Raw genomic sequence first — 21864 nt, 5'->3', positions numbered from 1 at the left:
GTTCATGAAAAGTTTCGCGAAAGCAGATAATTTTTCACGAAAGCAGATAATTTTTCATTAAACCAGATAATTTTTCACGAAACCACAAAACATTTCAAGAAAAGTTTTCATGAAAAGTTTCGCGAAACCAGATACTTTTTCACTAATTAAAACCAGATAAATTTTCATGAAACCAGATAATTTTCATGAAACAAGATAATTTTCACGAAACCAGATATCTAAAAATAGATCATCCTTCATTCGGCGAGTATGGTGGCATAAAACTGCCACTACTTAATTATCAGGTTTCATGAAAACTTTCACGAAAATGATTTAGGTTTTCACGTTAATAATGGAGGATTTCATGAAAACAGTAAATTATCACAAAGGCCACTTAAATATCTTAACACGAAATTATGCTGGTTAGTGCTTTGAACTGACAACACTTAAAGAAAATTTTCATGAAAAGTTTCGCGAAAGCAGATAATTTTTCAGGAAGCAGGTAATTTTTCACGAAACCAGATAATTTTTCATGAAACCAGATAATTTTCACAAAATCAGATAATTTTCACGAAACCAGACAGAAAATTTTTTATCTTGTTCAGTGTCCCTGAACCACGTTTCCCCAAAGACAGAAGAATCGTTCCGAATATGTTCCGTTTCTATTCTTAGTTAACTACTTTCATTAAAAGTTAATTGGTATCGTGAAAGCTTTACCTTTATGCTGTGGAGTTGTCGGTAACGAGCAAATTTTCAATGTTAAGATATTATCTTGCATTCATGAAATGTTTATCTTTTTCGTGAATTTTTTTTTCTTTTCGTGAAACCTATATTATTTTCGTGAAGTTTTCATGAAAATGATAATTAAGTGGTGGCGTTTTATGACCGATACCATTTCAGGCCGATATTATCTAGTATTGTATCAGTATCATGACCTTTTTACCCCAAGACAGAATAATCGTTCGAATATGTTCCGTTTCTATCTTAGTAACTACTTTCATGAAAAGTTAATTGTTATCATGAAAACTTTAACTGTTATGCTATGTCAGTTTGAGCGCAGTAACGAGCAAATTTTCATGTTAAGGTATTTATCTTGCATTCATGAAATGTTTATCTGTTTTCGTGATGTTTTTTTTTTACTTTTCGTGAAAACCTAAATTATTTTCGTGAAAGTTTTCATGAAACCTGATAATTAAGGGGTGGCAGTTTCATGCCACAGATAACATATTTGGCTGTTACAAATTGCTATTTCTCTTACAATGATCACCTGTATGGGTATGTTCATAATTGAAATATACTAAATTAGAACTGAAATACATAATTGCGTTTTATACGCCCGTTTTAGTTTTTTTTTTGGCATTTAATATCCTGTACACACATCTAGCTTCCCCCATCACACACACACACCTCCCATAAAAAATTGCTTTTTTTCTTAAATTTTGCTTCCATCCTCCTCTGATATAACCCTTCGGGCGTATATTACCTCGCTTGGCGGAGCTCTTGTTTATTCATGTATATAATAGTATAAGAGAAGACCTTTCCTGTGTTGACTGTGATTTCATTATTAATAATTAACTGCATTCATTGTACATTTAAAGATTCCGAGTATCTCGTTACTGATCCATCTCTCCCATTTTGAAACGAATCAACTGCATAATAACAGTCTTAAAGCAAAGTTTTACACATGGCAAGAATAATGGATAAGTCATACTATCAAAACAACACTTTTCTTACAGAAAAAGAAGAACATAAACGGTCTTTTATCCCTACGCAACACCCATTTGTATAATTAAAATGTACTTGTTGCCTGGATAGTCTGCTTGAAGCGGGCCTTTTTTGTGATTTGTGGTCTTTGATGTGTTTACTGCACTTTGCCCTTCCGGAAAAAAAAACTACCATTTCATTTTTTATAGGCTATTTTGTTAGCATTGTTTCTGGATAACAATAACTTGAATTGTAGGAAAAATTAAACACAGTATGTGTTCACGCAATCAAAGAAACATACAGCGAGTCAAGCTACCAATGAAAATATAAATACGGTATGAACACATCAACATTTTTCTTTAAATAAATGTTTTGTTTTACTAAAGTCAATACAATAGTGTTGGTAACAGTAGAGACATAATTGATATGGCGGTGTGGGCACAGAAGAGATTTGGAAATAGGGGCACATATTATTATACCAGCAGATACTGACGTTCGTGTGTATTTAAAGGTTTATTTTAAGATTTGCAACAACTAGATAATCCCCCGAGTAGGACTACATAAATAAGTATAGCAGGCGGAGATACAGGCATCCAGGACAGAGTAACATATCATGGATGTTCTAAGTATTGTCAATATTCCTTTGTTTTTTAATTTGGCATATCTGGGCTAGAGTACACACCTTCAGACCATGTCTTACATAACATGAAAAATATATTTGTAAAACATTTCACGGAAATACAAATGTACATCATTTTTGAATTGCAATAATGTATCTGAAAATTAAATGATTTAAAACAAACTTCATATTTACATATTCATATATTCCAGATAAAAGCCTGCAAATATCGCAGATATATTACGCTTCACCTGATTAATCATCTAGCAGATTTTTAAAAACGATTGAATACGGGTTCGTTTTATTTTTAATTGCACATTCGACGATGCAGGGCATGATGCATGACTCATTAAAATCAAATCAATAAAAGAATCTATTGGAAGGATAACTCGCAATGAAGTTAACAAGAGTTGGATAATAACAGGGCTTATTCCAAGTTTAAGGCGACTGTTTATGGCCACACCACTGCATTTAAAGATTTTTGTTGTGACATTTTATTACATATTTAGTATCTAGGTTAATCATAATATTTGTAAATAATGGAAACTGAACAAGAATAAGAATTACCTAGCATTTTCCTCTCCTTATATAAATTTGCTAACAGCATTTTCTCACGGGATTTAAAACTGTTTTTATTGCATGTATGAAAGCGGCAGCCAACTAATTGTACTTAAAGAAACCTTTTGCTTTCAATATGTTTTGCAATCTTTTATTTTATAATGTAAGGTATTTGGTTAACACGGTTGTTTTATCGCAATATTCTGATCATTTTTTGTGTTATTATCCAAATCACTGAACTGATCGTAGAAATATCATCGACTGCTGTGATAACATCTTAAAACGATGAATCTTATTTTCCTATGACATTTTCAGTCAGTATTAATAATTCTTTGCTTTTTATTAACTTCTTACTTACATGTAGTCGTTTTAGCTTTGATATTTTAAAGGCACATTACAAAATGGCTCTTTTATCATATAAGTATGTGCGTTTATCTGAATAGTTCAAAGGCAATTGTTGCTTTTACGCCATAATGTGATCGAATCTAAACAGTGTTGTTATATTTTCTTGTTCTTTGGGATCAAGGAGTCCATTCAATATCTATATAATAGAATGCCATTTAAGCCGGCGCTAGGGGGCGCGAGAGATGTTGTACGTTCCATTAAAGGCCTAGATCCACCACTATATAATTGCCCCCCTTCCCCCAAATCCAATAAACTACTTCCATCTAATCTGCTGCTTATCAGCGATTATGTAACAGTAGCTGATTAATGGGCAATGGTCCCAACTAGACCATGAAGATGTGTGCAGTGGAGTTGACATTAATTTTTCTTCAGTGAATGTGAAATACTAATAATTATAATCATCATTTTGATATTATATAGATAATAGTAATTATTATTTTAGAGTTACATTGATAATGATGATAATAATAATATAATGATGATGATAATAATAATAATAATAATAATTATTGTTATTATATTATTATATATTACAAATAAAATAATAAAGGATATAGTAATAATATTAAAATAACAATGATAATAAAACACAGATAAAGTGAAAACTCAATGAGAGTTTTTGTGTTTCCAATATCATAGTTATTATAAAAAAGGTCATATTGATGAAAGTAATCCTTACGTTATATTTATATAGAATACTTACAAAAAGAATGGGAAAATGATTTTCTCGTATTCATGCAGCCACCTTTATTTGAATATAATATTACTGGGTAAAATCAACTTATTGTGTTCCGTCTATTAGAGACTTACCCTAAGCCCTTAAACAAGAGAAACAATCTGGTTATATAGTGAAATTGTTTAGTGAAAACCGTTTGTTAATCCTAATCCTGTCCATGTTATACCAGTGCAATGGAAAAGTAATCTATCTATGTTAAATGCTATGCATGATAAGACAGTCATGTATCTAATAGTCCTGAAATTGATTTCTTAGATTTTCTCATATTTCTAGATGTTTGTTCTCTTTCCAGCAGTAGCTTTTTCAACATATTTTACCTTGTGAAATTCTCTCGGTTTTGACTTTGTCAAAATAATCGCCTGTTTGTTGACAAATTTCACCACAGAAAATGTCACACTTTCTCCAGGGCATTAACTGATTTGATCTTTACACAGTTTTCTATTCAGATATATTCTATCCAGTTATGTAAATTATGCATGCTTTTTCCCTGCGTAGAGGTAAAAAGTGCTTAGTTTGCATGGGGTACTAGGTCAATAGCCACCTAAGCCTACAGTAAAGTCATAGCGGAGTTGTCTCCATTTTTTCCAAATATTTTACCCGGGATCATTTTTTTTCAGCTCAAATAACGTTTTTTTTCCGAAAATGACATCTAAAATATTTTTTCAGTCTACATACTTTGATGTTGTTAGCTACACAGATACCTAAAATAGATAGTTCCTATTTGAAGTTTGTATTTTTAGTTACTGCCTACATCTATACTAAATTTTCAATTTCAGTGAGTTGCCAAAGTGTACTTATTCATGCTTTACTTAAGTAACACTGAAATGCACATGCGGCTTTCAATTTTAGGCAAATGGTATTTACAGTATTCTGCAAGCATAAAACAAAACTTTTAAAGGAGTGAAAAAGTCACATTTTTCTGAAACATCACACGTATCCAGACAGAATTTGAAAAAAACTTGTTTTTTTGCCAAAGTAAGTAGAACTTATTATCTTATTATTGTGTTTGATCAACAAATATTTTTTTTTACATAAAAATGCCAAAAAAAAAAAAAAAAATAAGAAATAAGTATAACTTTAAAAGTTATCAATATCTATTAAATAAAATACATTGTTTCCTCTTCTCACTAACTGTTACACTTGAAAGGTGGATTGACTCTCCTATAAACAATGACCCTTTTTTATTGGATCCATACTGTCATTAGCCCCCAACTGTGCTGATGAAGACAGAAATCCCTTGGCCCACTGCCAAGATCTAGGCCTTTACCTATCATGAACAGACTCAATCAAACCGAATCTGCTATTATTTTGTGTTTATAAACAGGCTGTCCCAGTTACTGAGTTTGTTAGATAATACTGTATTTGAAATGTTTACCGCAGCTGAATATGCCTCTTTTTTCTTTTAACGGATCTAGGTATATCTTTAATGAAACAGAATGCCGTGCCAATATATTTTTAATCATGGAAAGTAACGTGATTGAATTCATCAAAATTGCATTTAGTTTTAATTATTATTGTGTTTTGTTGATGAAGTTATCAGACTTTATACGAACGCCATTCGGAGAAAAGATGCTATAAAATTAGTTTTGCACTTGACTCGCTAGACCTATAAATTCGTACCAGTCGGATTTCTCTGTTGTATTGTTGAAGGTAATAAATAATTTTCTGACAACCATTGACATAATGGTTAACAACTTGCAGCCAGACCAGTATGTAAGAAAAAATAGACGATATTTGATATATCTGAGTTACTAAATAGCCATAATCATTTGCATTAATGTATTTTGGAACTGTTATCAATATATCACAATAAATCTATTGTGCATATAATATATAATTGCTGACATTCTAGATCGGATCAAGACTGGACAAGATCACCATGCTATAACATATTTTTTTTAAATCCAAAAGGTAACAGGATTCAAATGTCAGACATATGGCTTTAACAGGATGAGATCAGTCCTATAAAATATTCAAAATCGTGACAAAATTTTACCATAATTGATCTACCAATGAAAAAATAATGTAACAGGATTCATTCTTATATAACATTATCTGAAGATATATATGTACAGATTACTAAATGTTTTAGCAAAAATCAAAGTAGATGTATAGTATTCAGGGATAATTTTCACAGATACATTTAAATGCAAACAAAGTGAATATGATTAAAAGGCATAGATAAATACGTAAAAAGTCTTTGAAATGTTTCTCAAACTATGAGATGATATATAAATTTAATGGAACTGCAAAACCGTTTACTGTATAAACATTTCGGCGTTATCATAATTTATTTTGACGTTGTACACTGCTCGAGAAGATGCGCGGGAAAAGGTGCATGGAATTTGAAACAAAATCATTGAATAGGCATTAAATAAAAAGAACATATTTTTGTTATACATGTTAAGTAGATTTGTCTTTCGCCTGTTTAAAAACATTTAATTCATGATTCGAAAATACTGTCTAACCTGTTCAATCGGTGAAACACAGTTTTTACTGAATACTGAAGTTTTATACTAAAACAAACAAATACCTTTTTATATAAGTATATGTCTGAATACAATGCCAAGCTAGTAGGTCATGATAACAAAGATAAGTTGATGTACAATGTTGTTTATTAGCCCCTGGCGTGCACAGGTTGACTTATTTGATGACTTAACAACCAAACCTATTTCTGTTTTAATGAAGAAAACATGTAAAACCCTGGCAGCACGACGAGAAGCACCATAATGCCAATTAGCAACCAGTAACAAGCAAGGAAGAACATTTTTTAGTACTGCTAAAACAAAGATATAAATTAGACAGCTATGTCGATTTCCTTGGAATACAAAGGTATTGTTCGTTCTAGATGTGTTTTCAATGCTCATCACTTCAAGAGATTCTTCCGTTGCCTTTGAAAAGCAACACAAATTGCTTAACAAACTTATTGACGTTTGACTCTTAAATCAGTTTAGAATGTATGATATCAAAACTAAATATATTTGCTATATTTAAGGAAGAAGTTAGAGATATACAAATATTCACTTTTGCTAATAGATAATGAGTAATTTCTAATAATTTTAAATTGATAGAGAAACTGATTTATATGAAGCGTTTTACAGGTTTTAAACCACGATAGTCATATTTAGATCAGTATTTCATCTAAATTATGGCAGGAATCATGAAACATAAATAACTTACATTGGAAACAATGTCTCAAAAATAAATCCGAAATATTTAATGCTGAAAAAGAAGTACAAAATGAATAAATATTGTTGTAATACACGACTCTGTTATTCATTCTATAGTAAATTTGTGATTAAATATTTACCTCAAGGCAACACCAAAACTTTATGTGATATTAGGGAGCACTGTCAAACGTAAAGAGAAAATCTAATCCTATTATTGTACATATTGGCGTGTAACTAAATCTAAAGTGACTCAGTGACCAATGGCAGTTCTGTTATGACATTTAATCATTTTAAGTGCTTACGCTATAAGATGTAACAAGGGAAAACAAATATGGAACAGATGGAATATGGTTATACATAGTAATAATGGAAATGGAAGAATATGTTAGATAAAGTTATTTGTAATTATCGAATATATAAGTTGTAATATTCAGTAAGGTATAGAATCAATTCATACTTTTCTTTGAATTAAATTTTTCTTTAGCCATTTTATCTTGATAAACGAAAATAAAAGCAACAAATATTTATTGTAAATTAGCATGCAAACGGTTTGATATCCATTTGTTCATGCTTTGTTTGAAATCGAGTTAATTCTTCTTTGTGGTACTTACTAGAAGCTTGCCTTTTGTCCCTTGTATTGCAATTTATGACATGAGAAAATCCATAGCGTAAAAAACCCACTGACATGGAGAGTCTTAATGACTCACTGAACAAATAACTTGCCTATCTTAGTAAAGTTTAGTTCATGTAGTATTAAAATACTCTTATCAACATTAGGCTTTTTGTTCAACAAGATCACACACCATTCAGTTATTCCTGTACGGGAGACTCGCCGAAAGTATGCGTGCAGATGCGACACAGGGCATATCGCCTACGATCATCAAGTCAACTTTTATTATATGGAAATTCTGGTCAATATATTGACAATGTATCGACTTTCCGTATTTTGAATATTCTTTTGAACTGATTATTTGCACATTCGAACAAAACTTTATTCGAAAACATACTTCAAGAGCAGTAGTCATGATTTAAATCAGTACAAAAACACACGCATAAACGCCCGCAAACCCTCCCGCGCACCAATTCGCGCACACACGCACACATATAGGACACAGTGTGACAATAAGTCTATGAAGCCTTTTTCCATGTATTTATCAATGTATAATATATATTGTTTTGTATATTACAATCAAAGCTATGCTTAGAGAGTCGACTTAATTAGTTCCATAGACGTAGCGTCTGAAGCGTTACACAATGTAATATATATTTAACGAGCGCTACTGATTATCAATTAATGATTCTGGTTGGCGAGATATCATCTCCGCATAGCTGACCTTACCGTTACATTATTACACTGATTCTACACTTTCTCTTTTAATATCAAGTTAACCATTGATTTAAAACAATCAAACTCTACAACTACTGACAATCTTTATTTACTATCGCTGTCAAAATGACTTGGGGATTCCGCTTCCGTTCCACATGCGTTAACGGCAAATGTATGCGCGTCCGACTCGGCGAGCAGTCAACGAATATCTATGGATTTTATTAATAATTTACTGTTGTTTTTCCATATAAGACATATTGTTACCCGACAGTGTTAGCTTGTTAATATCTACGCTGGCATTGAATTAATGGGTTCAAACACATGACATTATTTTAAACAACTTACAAAATGTTGGCAGTATCTTTATTTGAAAAAAGTCTTGTACTGATGCAAACCGTTTTATGGGTATCCTTTTCTGGACCTCTTTATAGATTATGTCCTTTCTTAAATATAACTTTAGTGTTGTCACCAGAAAAAGAGACGAGTTAGTTAAAGTTGATCGTTTTTTTTTTTGATGTGCATAACTGTAAAATATTTATATCCATAAGAGAAAAATTGCCATTTGCGATTTAGTGCCGAGGTTATCTCGTCAACCAGTACAGGTTATAATTTCTTACGAAACAATATCTTTGATTCTTACTCCCTTTCATCAGTTACGTCTATTATAATTAGCATAACCATTTTATGATTTTTTTTTTCTTTCATGTAAATTTTTGATTTGCAATCAGCTCAATATTTCATCTGATTGTACATGAAACCTCCACGAGAGTAAAGTATACAAGAAGATACTTTGGAAGTATTAACTGAGAAAAATAATACAGACTGAGCCTTATTCACGGAGTCTTTTTGATATGAGATGTAATGAAATGTTAAACGCTATCGCCGCAATACATGGAACTCTATTATATATACAGATCGACTAAACTCCAAAATATTTAAGACCAATGACTGAAACAATACTTAATTTCATTTTAGCCACGTGGCTTAGACATTTTAAAAAATATTTTGAAGATTCTTAATTTTGCTGTTTCTTTTGAGGAAAGTAGAACCTACATACTGATATAGATTAGTACTTTTTGCATATTATTTTGTTTGTTTGTCAATACGACGCAATAAGTATAGCAAATTTGAGGATTATTTTACAAAATATTACATGTGTTTGGATATATCAGATATTATAAAAATATGAGGCACAACACACCGGCTAAACGAAATTTTAAAAACTCCTACAAATATTTCTTGTGATAACAGTTAAAAACTAAACTAAACCCATGTAAATTAAAAGCCACTTTACAATACAAATAGGCAAAACACACACACACACACACAAAAGAATGAATATTTATATTAACAGCAGTTACTTACTTATTGAATATTTACATGTATCATTACTTAATTGTATCCAACGTGAAGAATAAACAAGCTAAGAACACGTAAAGTATTTCCGAACACATACAATGTACTCTAAAATCCAATACATTTTTCCTATTTCTCTGAAGCAATATATTTGACTTCACCTCCACGCTTCGTTCAGGCAATATGTAATTCATTAACGGATATATTTTTCTTGTGTTCCTGTATGTATAAAACCATTCAAATAACACATACATTGAGAAAAGCCCCGAACGGGTGTTATGATGAATGTTAGGGTTTGAGACAGGGTTAACTCATGCATAAATACCTGCAAATATAACTTAAATTCTAATAACTCAAAGTAAATATGTTTCGGTATCGATTTTTCATCTTTAATTAATTTGCTATCAGTTCTCAAATTTTCGAAAACAATATTTTGACTTTTAAACCAGAACAATTTTCCACGTGTAGGAAAGGATCTAACCGTTTACTCGTACATATTTTGTTTCAGTGTAACAAATGGGAACGGTATTGCTGTTTTTATTGCTATTGATTTCGGCACTGACTCAATGCCATTTTACGCCCACGGATACAAATTAATAAACCGTTCATGGACATATAGGTCTATTCTATATGTCTAATTATATGAAATTAGTTTCGGTTTGTAAACGCACTCAGTTATAACACAGAAAAGAAACACGACTAAGATTTTAATCGGTCATGATTTCATGTAAGCTACTTCTTATGTTTACTTCTCGGTATTTCTACATACGGTCTGGATGCTGTAAAATTAACGGCGCTCGAATATTTACACTTTTCTTCCAAAGGAAACTGCTTCATTATGTTTCAAGTAAGTGCTTGTATCACAAATGAAACTTTGTGTCTGAAATATAGTTTATTCAAATTATGAAGTGGTGCTTTAAACACTTGATGATAAATTCTTTCAATTAAAACGCTTTTATTATGCACATATGTGGCAAGTGCGCCATATACCATAACGTTAACCATGCACTGATCGATCGGGATTAGTGTGCTAGGAGAGTGATTGAGGTCGTTTACATCGAATCACTCGCCCCATATTTTTGCTGTTTGGATGTTTATTATTTCGTATACGGAAACCATCAAGCTACATCCGCCACAAAACAAAGCAATGCCACTGCGCTTTGCTGCTGATGGGGCTGTTTTCACAGGCAACACTAAAATGAAACTAAAATGAACAATGCCAGTAAAGTAAGTTATCAGTAGCATGCTTAAAATAATCAAAAACTTCATGTTTTATTCAGGTTTTAATTAGATTAATAGACAATTTTAGCTTTTCTAATCAATCTGTAATTCAAAACTTCAGATAAATATGTTTAAAGAATACAATTATTCAAGCTGGAATGCGTATGTTTGGCAAAACCTCTGTAAATATTCATAATACTTTTAATACTTTATGGAGTATTAATATTATATATGTTACCTCACGTATTCTGGATAATGTTGTGAACAGGTGGATAGTTTTACCGATTTCTCAGGAAACAATATCATTCTGGCATTTTCAACAAACTAAATACACGCAATACAACAGTTACTATGTCTACTTCTTGGAGGAAGTCCTTAAGGATGAAATAGTCTTTAACTTGTATTTAATAATGGATTCTTAGATTGTTGAGCTTTACTTAGTTGAATATATCTGCGTTAACGCTTACCTTATCCGTGTGTTTCATTTCATACCTTAATATTCGAAAATTCCCATTATTTTCTCTCATGCTATACTATACTGTAACTATTATTTCCCATTTCCCGCCTCTACTGTATGCAAATAGCGAAAACAAATGTTATGCTAGAATAAATGTGCCCTAGAATATCCATCTATTTTATGATATTTTATTGAGGTATCCCTCTCACGGACGCATTAATTATAAAACCAATTATCCTAAAGTATTCTTATGAATTGTGTGCATGAATTAGAAACACATTCAGTTACAAAAATACTGTCCTTTACTGGAAAATACACCTGCTTTACCTGTTTTTGGATTTTACCAAGTACCGTTAAAATAAAATTATCGCGATCCATTAATAGCTTTCATTGTAAAACTAAAATGATTTTTTTTTATTCCAGTCATTTAACATTGTTGTTGTGTTCGTTGTTTAGTTTCGTTAAAATCACTGTAATAGCTGGATTAAGAGATAGTACCTTCCAACGATTTAAAGGAAACAGCTATGATTTTAACATTTTTCACATTTTTCCCATGGCTATTTATGAGTCGTCCTAAGACACAGCCAAAAGAAAGTTTAGTTGCATCACAATTAAGATCGCATCAATGTCTTTTCGAAAATTTTACTATTTAGAAGAATCGTTTCTATAAACATTTAAGTTTATACATTTTAGGTAATACCACTTTTTGTATGTGAGGGGATCTTTACTCGCACAAAACATAATTTAATATGTATATCCGACGACGAAAAATAACATCAAGTTTCACAACCTACTTAGAATAATGCTATATTCATTATGTCATTTCATCGGGTTCTTTTGATGCTTTGCACATTCTGAAGCTTTTCTTTGTATAGAGAAGCTCAAAGAACCGCTGTTAACAAATATAACTTTAATGAGTTAAACAAATCTTAAGCTGCATTTGTTGTTGAAAACAATGTCAGCGAGTAATTTAAAAAGATCTAAACTAATTTCAATTTACAGAAATCTCACAACTGTTAACATTAGTTAAATGATCCTTAATTCGGAGGTGTCTTATTTTGAATAACTTCACGAAAATACAAATATTAAGAAAAATCAACAACAACACGTGTAGCGTTTGTTCATAGATAATTATTAACTTCCAACGTTTCGGCGTTAAGCCTTCCTCAGGGAAGAATAACAATAAAAACAACGGACGTGACGTCGTTAAACAACGTCGCGTAAAAAGGCGGTAAAATGTATACAAAGTTTAGATCTACATTATTTACAATGTTAAATAAATAAAAATAACGTTCCTTTAAACGGATTTAACAAACATACCGAGTAAATTGTCGGATAGTGTTTATACAAAATTTCCTATACTTATGTATTTTTTTTTTTCACGAAAATACATAATAACAAGTAGATTTAAGAGTAGAACATAGTGTTGGTGAAAAGTTGTTACAGCACATTATAAAAAGACGTTTCATAGTTTTTTTAAATGAACAAAGTCGCTAAAATGTACATAAAATTCTTTAAAACGATATATATCCACTCCTATGTACACTCCATCAATTTTTGAGATCAGTAAGGTATGTTACCGCGCCAGTGTTTAGGTACGGTAAGGATAAGTGCGTGACCAGTTTGTAAATGCTGTTTAAATATGATAACCGATAACTGAAGCAAAGTATATTAGGTTTCATGAAAAGTTTTGCTTCATTTTCTTATATTTTGAATTCACTTTCTACAGTAGAGTACTACGACGTAACTGAAACATTATCAAATAGTTATGATTGATTACATATTAAATTTACAGTCAAAACGTTTTTACCGTTCAGGTCTAGGAAATTTCTTGGATATACTTAACGTGAACTAACTGGACGTTTCTATCATTTTTGTTTCCCACGGACAATTTTTAATGTATAAGTAGCAGATATACATCGGAATGAAACCACAAGGATGGTCGGTATCAATGTTTTTTTGTCTGCGATATTTATATATTTCTCGAATTCCTGTTCATTTTTACAGGTGTCATAACTCTACTCAACTTCTTTCAGAAAAGTCGTTGTTTACACACGTTTCTAATAGAAAGTTTTGACATGTACAAAATTTAACTGTAATTGTATTATTTCATTCAGACTATACAAAGCTGTATTTTCTCCACTTGCCGTTGTCTAACTTGAAAACAGGCATATCGTTTTCATTAGATTTCAGAGATTGGAACTGATCAATTTGCTGATCACAAGTAGATTGTTTCAATTACTTGATTGATACGGTCTGGAAATTATTCAATTTCTAAACGAAAAACAAAGTCTATAAGTTACGGAATTGCTGCTGCAGTAACAACTGCCGAAAATGAATTATTTCATTCACGTACATTTCAATATGGTCTTGGTAAGCGTACAATAAAGAGCGTATGATTTACTTGCACTCATAATTTTATTAGCTTTACACTTTTTTCTAATCTTAGATTTTTAATTATTACAAGACAAATGTAATTTCAATATATATTCAGACTCTTTTATAGTGTTGAAAGCTGACTACAGTACACTACATTCTGTTGATTTTTCTTCACCTGTTCAGGCTTTTGATACAGACTATAACTGGTGAAATCCCCGAATAACTGAAAAAAAGTTGATCCGTTTTGTTTAAGATATTTTAGATGTTCAAGCTTTCAAATATGAAACGTTTTTGTTGCTTGCTTTTCACGAGAGGAAGAGAGGGAGAAAAAAGAACATATTTAGTAAACTGGGGCTCTTAGAAATTTTTTGACATGAACAAATGAAATTTTATTACCAGGCTCCGGTGTGACTATAGAAAACTATAGAAACTTTCACACCCAGGTGAATGTAAAAAATTGCATAAATTGCCTTCGTACCTAGAAAGCTTGCTAAAGCTATACTTATCAGACTCGCTAATTATTTTTCTTATTTAATCAGTATTAATGAAAAGGAGAGTCGTGCGAATGAGATTATACTCTTGCGATGGTGATATATGTAACAAACATTGTAATTGAATTAGATATCCGTACTAAGTTATCTCGATGTCGATGCACTTAGCATAGCTTACAGAATTAGCAGCTATTAAATGAGACAAGTTAGCACCAAAGAGAATTTGAAGGGTATGTAAAGTTACTTTGTTTATTATCGAAAATCTGCCTGTTATTTTTCTATTAGTTTATTCTGGCATCATGCAGTGAGGTTGAAAAGTAAGTAGATTTGCTGTAATTCAAAGTGCAACACTTATTGTTCACGTGTTTATTAAAGCAAATGTTTATCTTATTCCAACTATTCAAACGTGCCAACACACTATATCATTGGTGAAACTGCACACTTTAATTTAAAAGTAAGGGAGAAGAACATACTTTAGAAACATAGATAGATACATACTGTTATTTACTACATAATATGAAGGGTTCATCAAAATAAAACACACGTATATAGAGAAGCCAAAATAAAAAGTTAATTTCATATACTAGGATGCAAAATTTATAGCAAAAAAAGAGAGGTCACAAACGTATTGCTTTGTGGCGGGTCATCTCCAAATCGGTTACTTCTAACGAAAATGACTCGATAAAATTTTCTTTGATTTATTTTAAACTTCTTTCATAATAAGTACAAGAAATATCTACAGACCGAAACTGAAACATTAGTCAGGTTGCTCTATGATCACCAAGCAAACACAACTAAATAAGTATGTCATTCAGTAGATCTTTATCAAAAACAAGTTTTTAAAACAACACGACACGACTATCCCACACGATAACTCAAACGATAACATGTTGATGGACCCAGTGATAAAGTGGCTTTCATGCAAGAATGAACATTTATAAATGTTACATTCTTCATAGGAAGTATAGATTTAAGTTATACGTTGTGCAATTCAGCGATTGTCTCAACAAATCGATGAACATAATATAGACATAGTACTAAAGATCATTCAATGACACAAATAATTAATAATCCTGCATTAACTTTTGCATCTGTATGACACCAGTTAATAGGAAGAACGAAGTAACGGTACGGTTAAAAACTTAATGAAAAGTCATTTCATTGTAGTTTCAAATTTCATGGTAAATGTTGAAGAGATTTCTGTTGTTGTTTTTAAATATGATGTGTGATATGTTAGAAATAACATTATGTCTAAATTTCTGCTTAATTAGTGGATCTGAATTTATTTATTTCATTAGACTTAAATATTTTCCGATGTCATACAATAATAATCTATTTGAAAAGTTCTTCCCACAATAATCCAGGTATAATTGGGAATTAAATATTGATCAATGACTTGGTAGGTAGGACTATCTGCAAGATGGGATAAATGGACACTAAATAAAAAGTTTAAGAAAATCTTAAACAACATGCTTCAAAATGAGCAAATTGAGACTTACGTATGATATTCCGCCATAAATGCTATATATTATATATAAAAAGAACAAAGTTATTTTTTAATTGCTTTAAAATTTTATAATTCAAAATTTTAGGTACTGTCTCTACATAATATGCAAACAGTAGTTTCTCATCGAAAGTTTAGTTCTGCAATAAGTGCAAGCAAAAGGAATAATTTACCTTAATATAATTATTTTATGAATATACTTTGGGACACTAAACTACTTCTAGAAGTGGAAACTTATACAATGTAATAACACCGTTCGCAATTTGTCATAATATCATATGGTCAATAAATATCATAAAGCAAACATTTTGTTAAACTATTTTTAAAGAGGATATATAAATAGCCTGGCAGTAGTTCTTTTCCATCTTTATGGCCAATCTAATATATTGTTCAACAGCAAAATTCGCAGTTAAAATGTCATACATGTTCATTGAGTTCTGACTCCCTTATACGTTATTTTATTGAATTTGTTTATATATCACACACAAAATATAAAAATGCCAGTTTGTAGCCCTCTTGGGTGTTTACTACAACCTCTGGTCTGATTTATCCATCTAGTATAAAAGTGTGAGCCTATGTTGTTTATGACGACATTTCATATTCACTGTCTTATTTATTTATGTTGAGAGAGGCTCATAACATGATCAATGATGATGTCAAACAGACTGTCAGATTATGCTCTTAATTGTTTTGTGCTACGGCGCACATGGGACGTACTTCTGGGTGCAATGAGGAAATAGCCATAACGCAGAAGAGTAACCGAACTTTTTGCAACTACTCAATATCTGGATTATTAATTAATCCTTAGGTCAATCACATGATACAGTAATGTTTTTTTCCACCATTGTTTGGTCTGAAATATTCCGGAATAAAGTATCTATTTAGTTTCATTACTTGCTTGTACTTCTGTAGATGTCTGTCCATGGACAGGCCCAGTCAAATTGTATTTCTGCTTCAAACTCACCCTGCACTTCTTTGCATAACACTCGAAATGCCACTTTCTAAACTATGTCGCATATTGAAAGCATTTTTTTTTATAAACCATTCTTAGAAAACCACACTATAATCTAGGTATCCCTAATAGTTGGAGCAATCACATTTATGTTGAACATACTGAAGCCAAACTTGCTTATTTGTTACTGATAATGTAGATAAGGTATAATTCGATGCATTCTTTCTGCACAGTCTGGTATTTTGCAAGACAGGGAATGCGTCTGACAGAAAACACTAGTTCTATGCCCAGCAGAAAATGTTTCTGTACGTATATGAGAAAGGAACACATATCGAATAAGTCTCTGGCAGAGGGCGTCATGCCACATTTTTGGCTTGCCCTCCGTCTAAGAAACAAACGTATGGTGTACCAGCTGTAGCCGAATACTTAAAACCGCCATTACTATCAGACGTACTGTCTGGAACATTTGTTTCCTTTTATTAATAAGTAAAACAAAACCAGAACAACAACAGATTTCCAAAACATAGGAAAACTATATATAATCTTTAATATCTTTTATACATAAAGAATGGAATTAAAAAGATTTTTCATACATAATCAACAAGATATATATTTCGAATCACAATCTATAGTCCGCCACCAAATTACATACGATTTAAGAAAATTGAGCCGTGCCACGAGAAAACCAACATAGTGGGTTTGCGACCAGCATGGATCCAGACCAGCCTGCGCATCCGCGCAGTCTGGTCATGATCCATGCTGTTCGCTTTCAAAGCCTATTGGAATTAGAGAAACTTTTAGCGAACAGCATGGATCCTGACCAGACTGTGCGGACTCGCAGGCTGGTCTGGATCCATGCTGGTCGCAAACCCACTATGTTGATTTTCTCGTGGCACGGCTCAAATAACGAAAAGGTGAGTTGTTTCATCTTTTCATTTTAGCATAATCACAAAAAATGCAGACATACAGGTAAGTAGCAAGTGAAATACATCAAGGAAAACACTGGACTTGAGAAGAATTTGTTTTGTACAGAATCTACAAGGTGGACATCAGATATGTAGGACACATTTTGAATCACCTTCTTTAGTCAGCCATCAAATGAAATAAGATATAACGAAACGGGTCATTTTCGCATTTTAGTCGACTTGCAAAAACTGCAAACATACAGATAAGAAAAGCGTTTTGTAACAATAAAGTATGAAACACTGGGTTGACTTTCTTACATCCTTTTTAATTGGAAAAGGTACTTTACACATTGAACATGTATATCGCTTAACACGCGTGATGAGTTACAAACGAGATCAAACATATCGTAGGTAGCTTTTAAATACGAATGCTATATTCATTGTTTTAAATATTTTCCTTACATACCTATTATAATTATTATTATATTGTATGCACAGGGGAGGCAGCTAAGTGTGGAAAATCGTCTAACAACGCGAAAAGCTATGTAAGAATATCCAATGCGAACAACTTATTTTCAGATATCAATGAAAAGTGTCTCAGTTTGTTTGTAACATGATAGCTATACTTCAAGTATATTTTAGTGTTTATCATAATTTCGCAGCATGGAAAGCTTTGAGAACTGTATCTGTAATGCCACATAAGTTATATTTTATGTTTTAATTAACCCTATGCACTCATTGTCTTCGTTTATAGATCCCAATTTGTTATCAGTTGTGTCTCCCAAGGACTAAAAGAGAGGTTTTGACAAAAAATTATTCTTAAGGTCTCCATCATGCCAATAATATTTGAGCCGTGCCATGAGAAAACCAACATAGTGGGTTTGCGACCAGCATGGATCCAGACCAGCTTGCGCATCCGCGCAGTCTGGTCAGGATCCATGCTGTTCGCTAACAGTTTCTCCAATTCCAATAGGCTTTAAAAGCGAACAGCATGGATCCTGACCAGACTGCGCGGATGCGCAGGCTGGTCTGGATCCACGCTGGTCGCAAAGCCACTATGTTGGTTTTCTCATGGCACGGCTCATTAATTGAAAAATGTTAACCTTTGTGTTATTTTTAAAGTGTGAATACTTCGCATTTGTTCATAATTATAACCAGAAGGAATCTTGTGCAAGTTGTAGACAGTATTTTTTGTAAACTATCCGCATATAAAATGCCATTATAACGTATGCCACGTTGAAATAAACTAACGTTTTTCCAAGATATAATCTGTAACTGACATGTGCTTATATTCAGGCTTGTTATATAAATAATAGAAAATTTTACGTCCTAAGTGTTACATACTTACTTCGCTTAAAAACTTTCGACTTATACCGTGTTCACACATCCGCATTGTTCTAGTGATGGCTCTAATTAGCGGTTAAGATAAAAAGCCATTAAAATATAATCTAGTTTGCATTCACACTAGGCACTAGAATGTTGATTTAGGTGTATTTGCATGAAAGAGTCATACATGTTTTAAATCATTGTTGCATTATGCAAAGTAAGCTTGATGTAGAAACTTGATATTTTTGGGAATAATCTGTAGTAAACAAAAAAAGATAACTGACGTGCAGACATAATATGAAGAAATAGAATTCACAACCATTGCATCCATTGTTCATAAACACGTAAGATTTTCACGCCATAATGTCAAATTGGTAGGAAAGCCATTAATATATTTTAAAACCGCAAATTTAGATTAATTTATAATGCAATATTAAAACTACCGGTGGAGGTAATTTTACATCATTTTTTAAAAAAAATCCACATCACCATCAAATAATATCCATTCTTATACACATTGTTAGTGGACGCAAATTGGATTGAAAAATAGAACCTCTTTAAAACACATTTAAACTGTAGTCTGAAAGGGGCATTAGAGATATACTTTGCTCGTGCTACTAACTTGCAAGAACAGACCAACCTCTTCAATAATGTTCTTTTAAGACTGAATCTTTTGATTTTAGAAATTAATTTTGTGCTGATCTACGCTACATCTTCATTTTGATGTTTCTTTTTTTTTAAGTGTTGATATTATGACACTATCTCGAATTAATGCGACTCAATTAATTGGTTCTTTGATTAATCAAAGTTGGAAAAAATGCTAGAGGAGCATTCCATGTATTCGCCTCAAATACGACACAATCTAAACATTGACTACAGAAAATTATGATAAATATATCTACTTGTATAATAAAGAAACATTTCATTACCTTTCTAGTTATGAATTCTAAGCTTTACCTTCCAGCAAAAATTATTATAAAATAATTAAGGTAAAAACAATATAAATAAAATAACAATTTACACTCCAGAATAAAACCAACAAGAAATATCTGCTTGTCGTGTAAAAAAGTAAAGACATTATAATTTTGTAATTTTGATAGTTAAATCACATTTTGACGTTGAACTCGATTTAAGTATAGGAGGATGCGCCGTTAAACCTAACAAAAACAAAATAAAGTATAGGAGATGCTGTTTGAATTTACTTTGTAACAGGTAAAAAAAAACATTTTATTGCTTTTTAAAATCAACTAACGTTTTGAGGTAACATAATTGCAAAATACGAGTAATATTGTACTAATCACACTCGTGCTGGCTTATTAACACATTTCTATTTAATCAGTCGAGGTTTTAATTTCATATCTTAAACATATCTGTGCCAAGATAGTTATAATAATGCAATGATTTTGTATGTTATATATTTTGTCTTAATTACCCACACATGCGGATTGCAATATCTTTGATAATGAACTTTATATAGCTAACGGCAATCCTGTAGCATGAAACAAAACCTAAACCGACACAAAGAAGTGTAAATATAAGTTCTTTCGTTGTTGTCGGACAATATCCTATGATACTTTTAATTTATTTTCTGGTAAGAAACATATAGATGCAATGTTTAAGAGTATATTAAGAAAATACCATATATATTTTAAAGTGTGTCTATTACTGTTAGCGTGTTAGATACGTTTCATATTTCTATGGGAACTTTTTATTTGAAAAGCATTTTAGATATATGCATGCATTATTATACTGTGACATAAGCCTTACAAATGTTTCGTTTACCTTGCTGTATGCTGTCTACACTTTCATAAATTCCGAATCCAATCCACAAAGTAAGGAACTTGACATCTCAGAAGAAATAGTTTACCCCAGTAAAATATGTTAGGTCGTTACGTAAATTAAACACAGTTAATGGTATAAAAGTAATAAAAATCCCAAGCGATGGTTTCGGTAACACTTTCTCATACTAAGTCATTCTCAAATACTGCGACTAGCTAAAAAAAAAGTCCAAAAACTCTATAAAACAGGAAATGAAAAGAAAGGAATTCACTTTACGTTCGTAGCCCACTCAATGTGAAGCCACATTTATAAGTAAACGCATTGAGAACCTTATTATCCATGACCTTGCATTTTTTGCCAGTACTTTAGAATGTATTGTGTTTTCCGTCGTGTTCATGCCAGGTGTAATGTTTCACATATAAACTTAAGTGCCTGTACAACTTTATCAGTTGAAGTGCATGTAAGTATTAATATGGTTATGAATCTCATTCCAGCTGTTCAATATTTGCCCGCAAACCTAACAATGTACTTGAATAAACATATACCACAATCTGAGAGCATTCATGCCAACACAATGAAATCATAATAAAGTCTGCGGAAAAGATCATTTGGAATCGTAGAACGCAACCAAGCAATAAACCGATTTGGTTTAATTTAGTTTGTTTATGAGAGGGTATGAAATGTTCAACATCCCCCACGCCCACTAACACCGGCTTAAGTGGAATTATTTGACAGTAAATTACAGTAAAAATAAGTGTTATCCATCACCCAGGTGGACCAAGAAACTACAACAACACCCAGTCTAAATATTGGGATACTGTTTTACAGCCACCACACAGCACTTAAATACGGCTGCTGTAATAGTCAATAAAATCCTTGAAATTTCAGAAATAAATCAAATCATTGTATGGTTGTATTGTCATTAACTGAAACAAAATTACATATATGTGTTTATATTTATATCCAATGCTTCATTAGTTAGATATCATAACATTA

At 31.8% G+C, this 21864-nt stretch overlaps 1 protein-coding gene across 2 annotated transcripts in view; it reads right to left on the bottom strand.

Annotated features, from left to right (window-relative positions):
• Window positions 1–21191, bottom strand: part of LOC123541432 (uncharacterized) — a 52904-nt gene extending 31713 nt beyond the window's left edge. Inside the window, exon 1 of one of the 2 annotated variants that reach the window (XM_045326898.2) lies at window positions 20872–21191. The gene's annotated coding sequence lies outside the window, so the exon portion shown is untranslated. Of the gene's footprint in view, window positions 1–9863; window positions 10166–20871 lie in introns of those variants that run through there. The other variant, XM_045326899.2, reaches the window with a different exon arrangement.
• Window positions 21192–21864: the final 673 nt, after the last annotated feature.

This window comes from Mercenaria mercenaria, chromosome 16 (assembly GCF_021730395.1).
Source record: "Mercenaria mercenaria strain notata chromosome 16, MADL_Memer_1, whole genome shotgun sequence".
NCBI lineage: Eukaryota > Metazoa > Mollusca > Bivalvia > Venerida > Veneridae > Mercenaria > Mercenaria mercenaria.
This window is presented reverse-complemented; position numbering and strand designations above follow the sequence as displayed.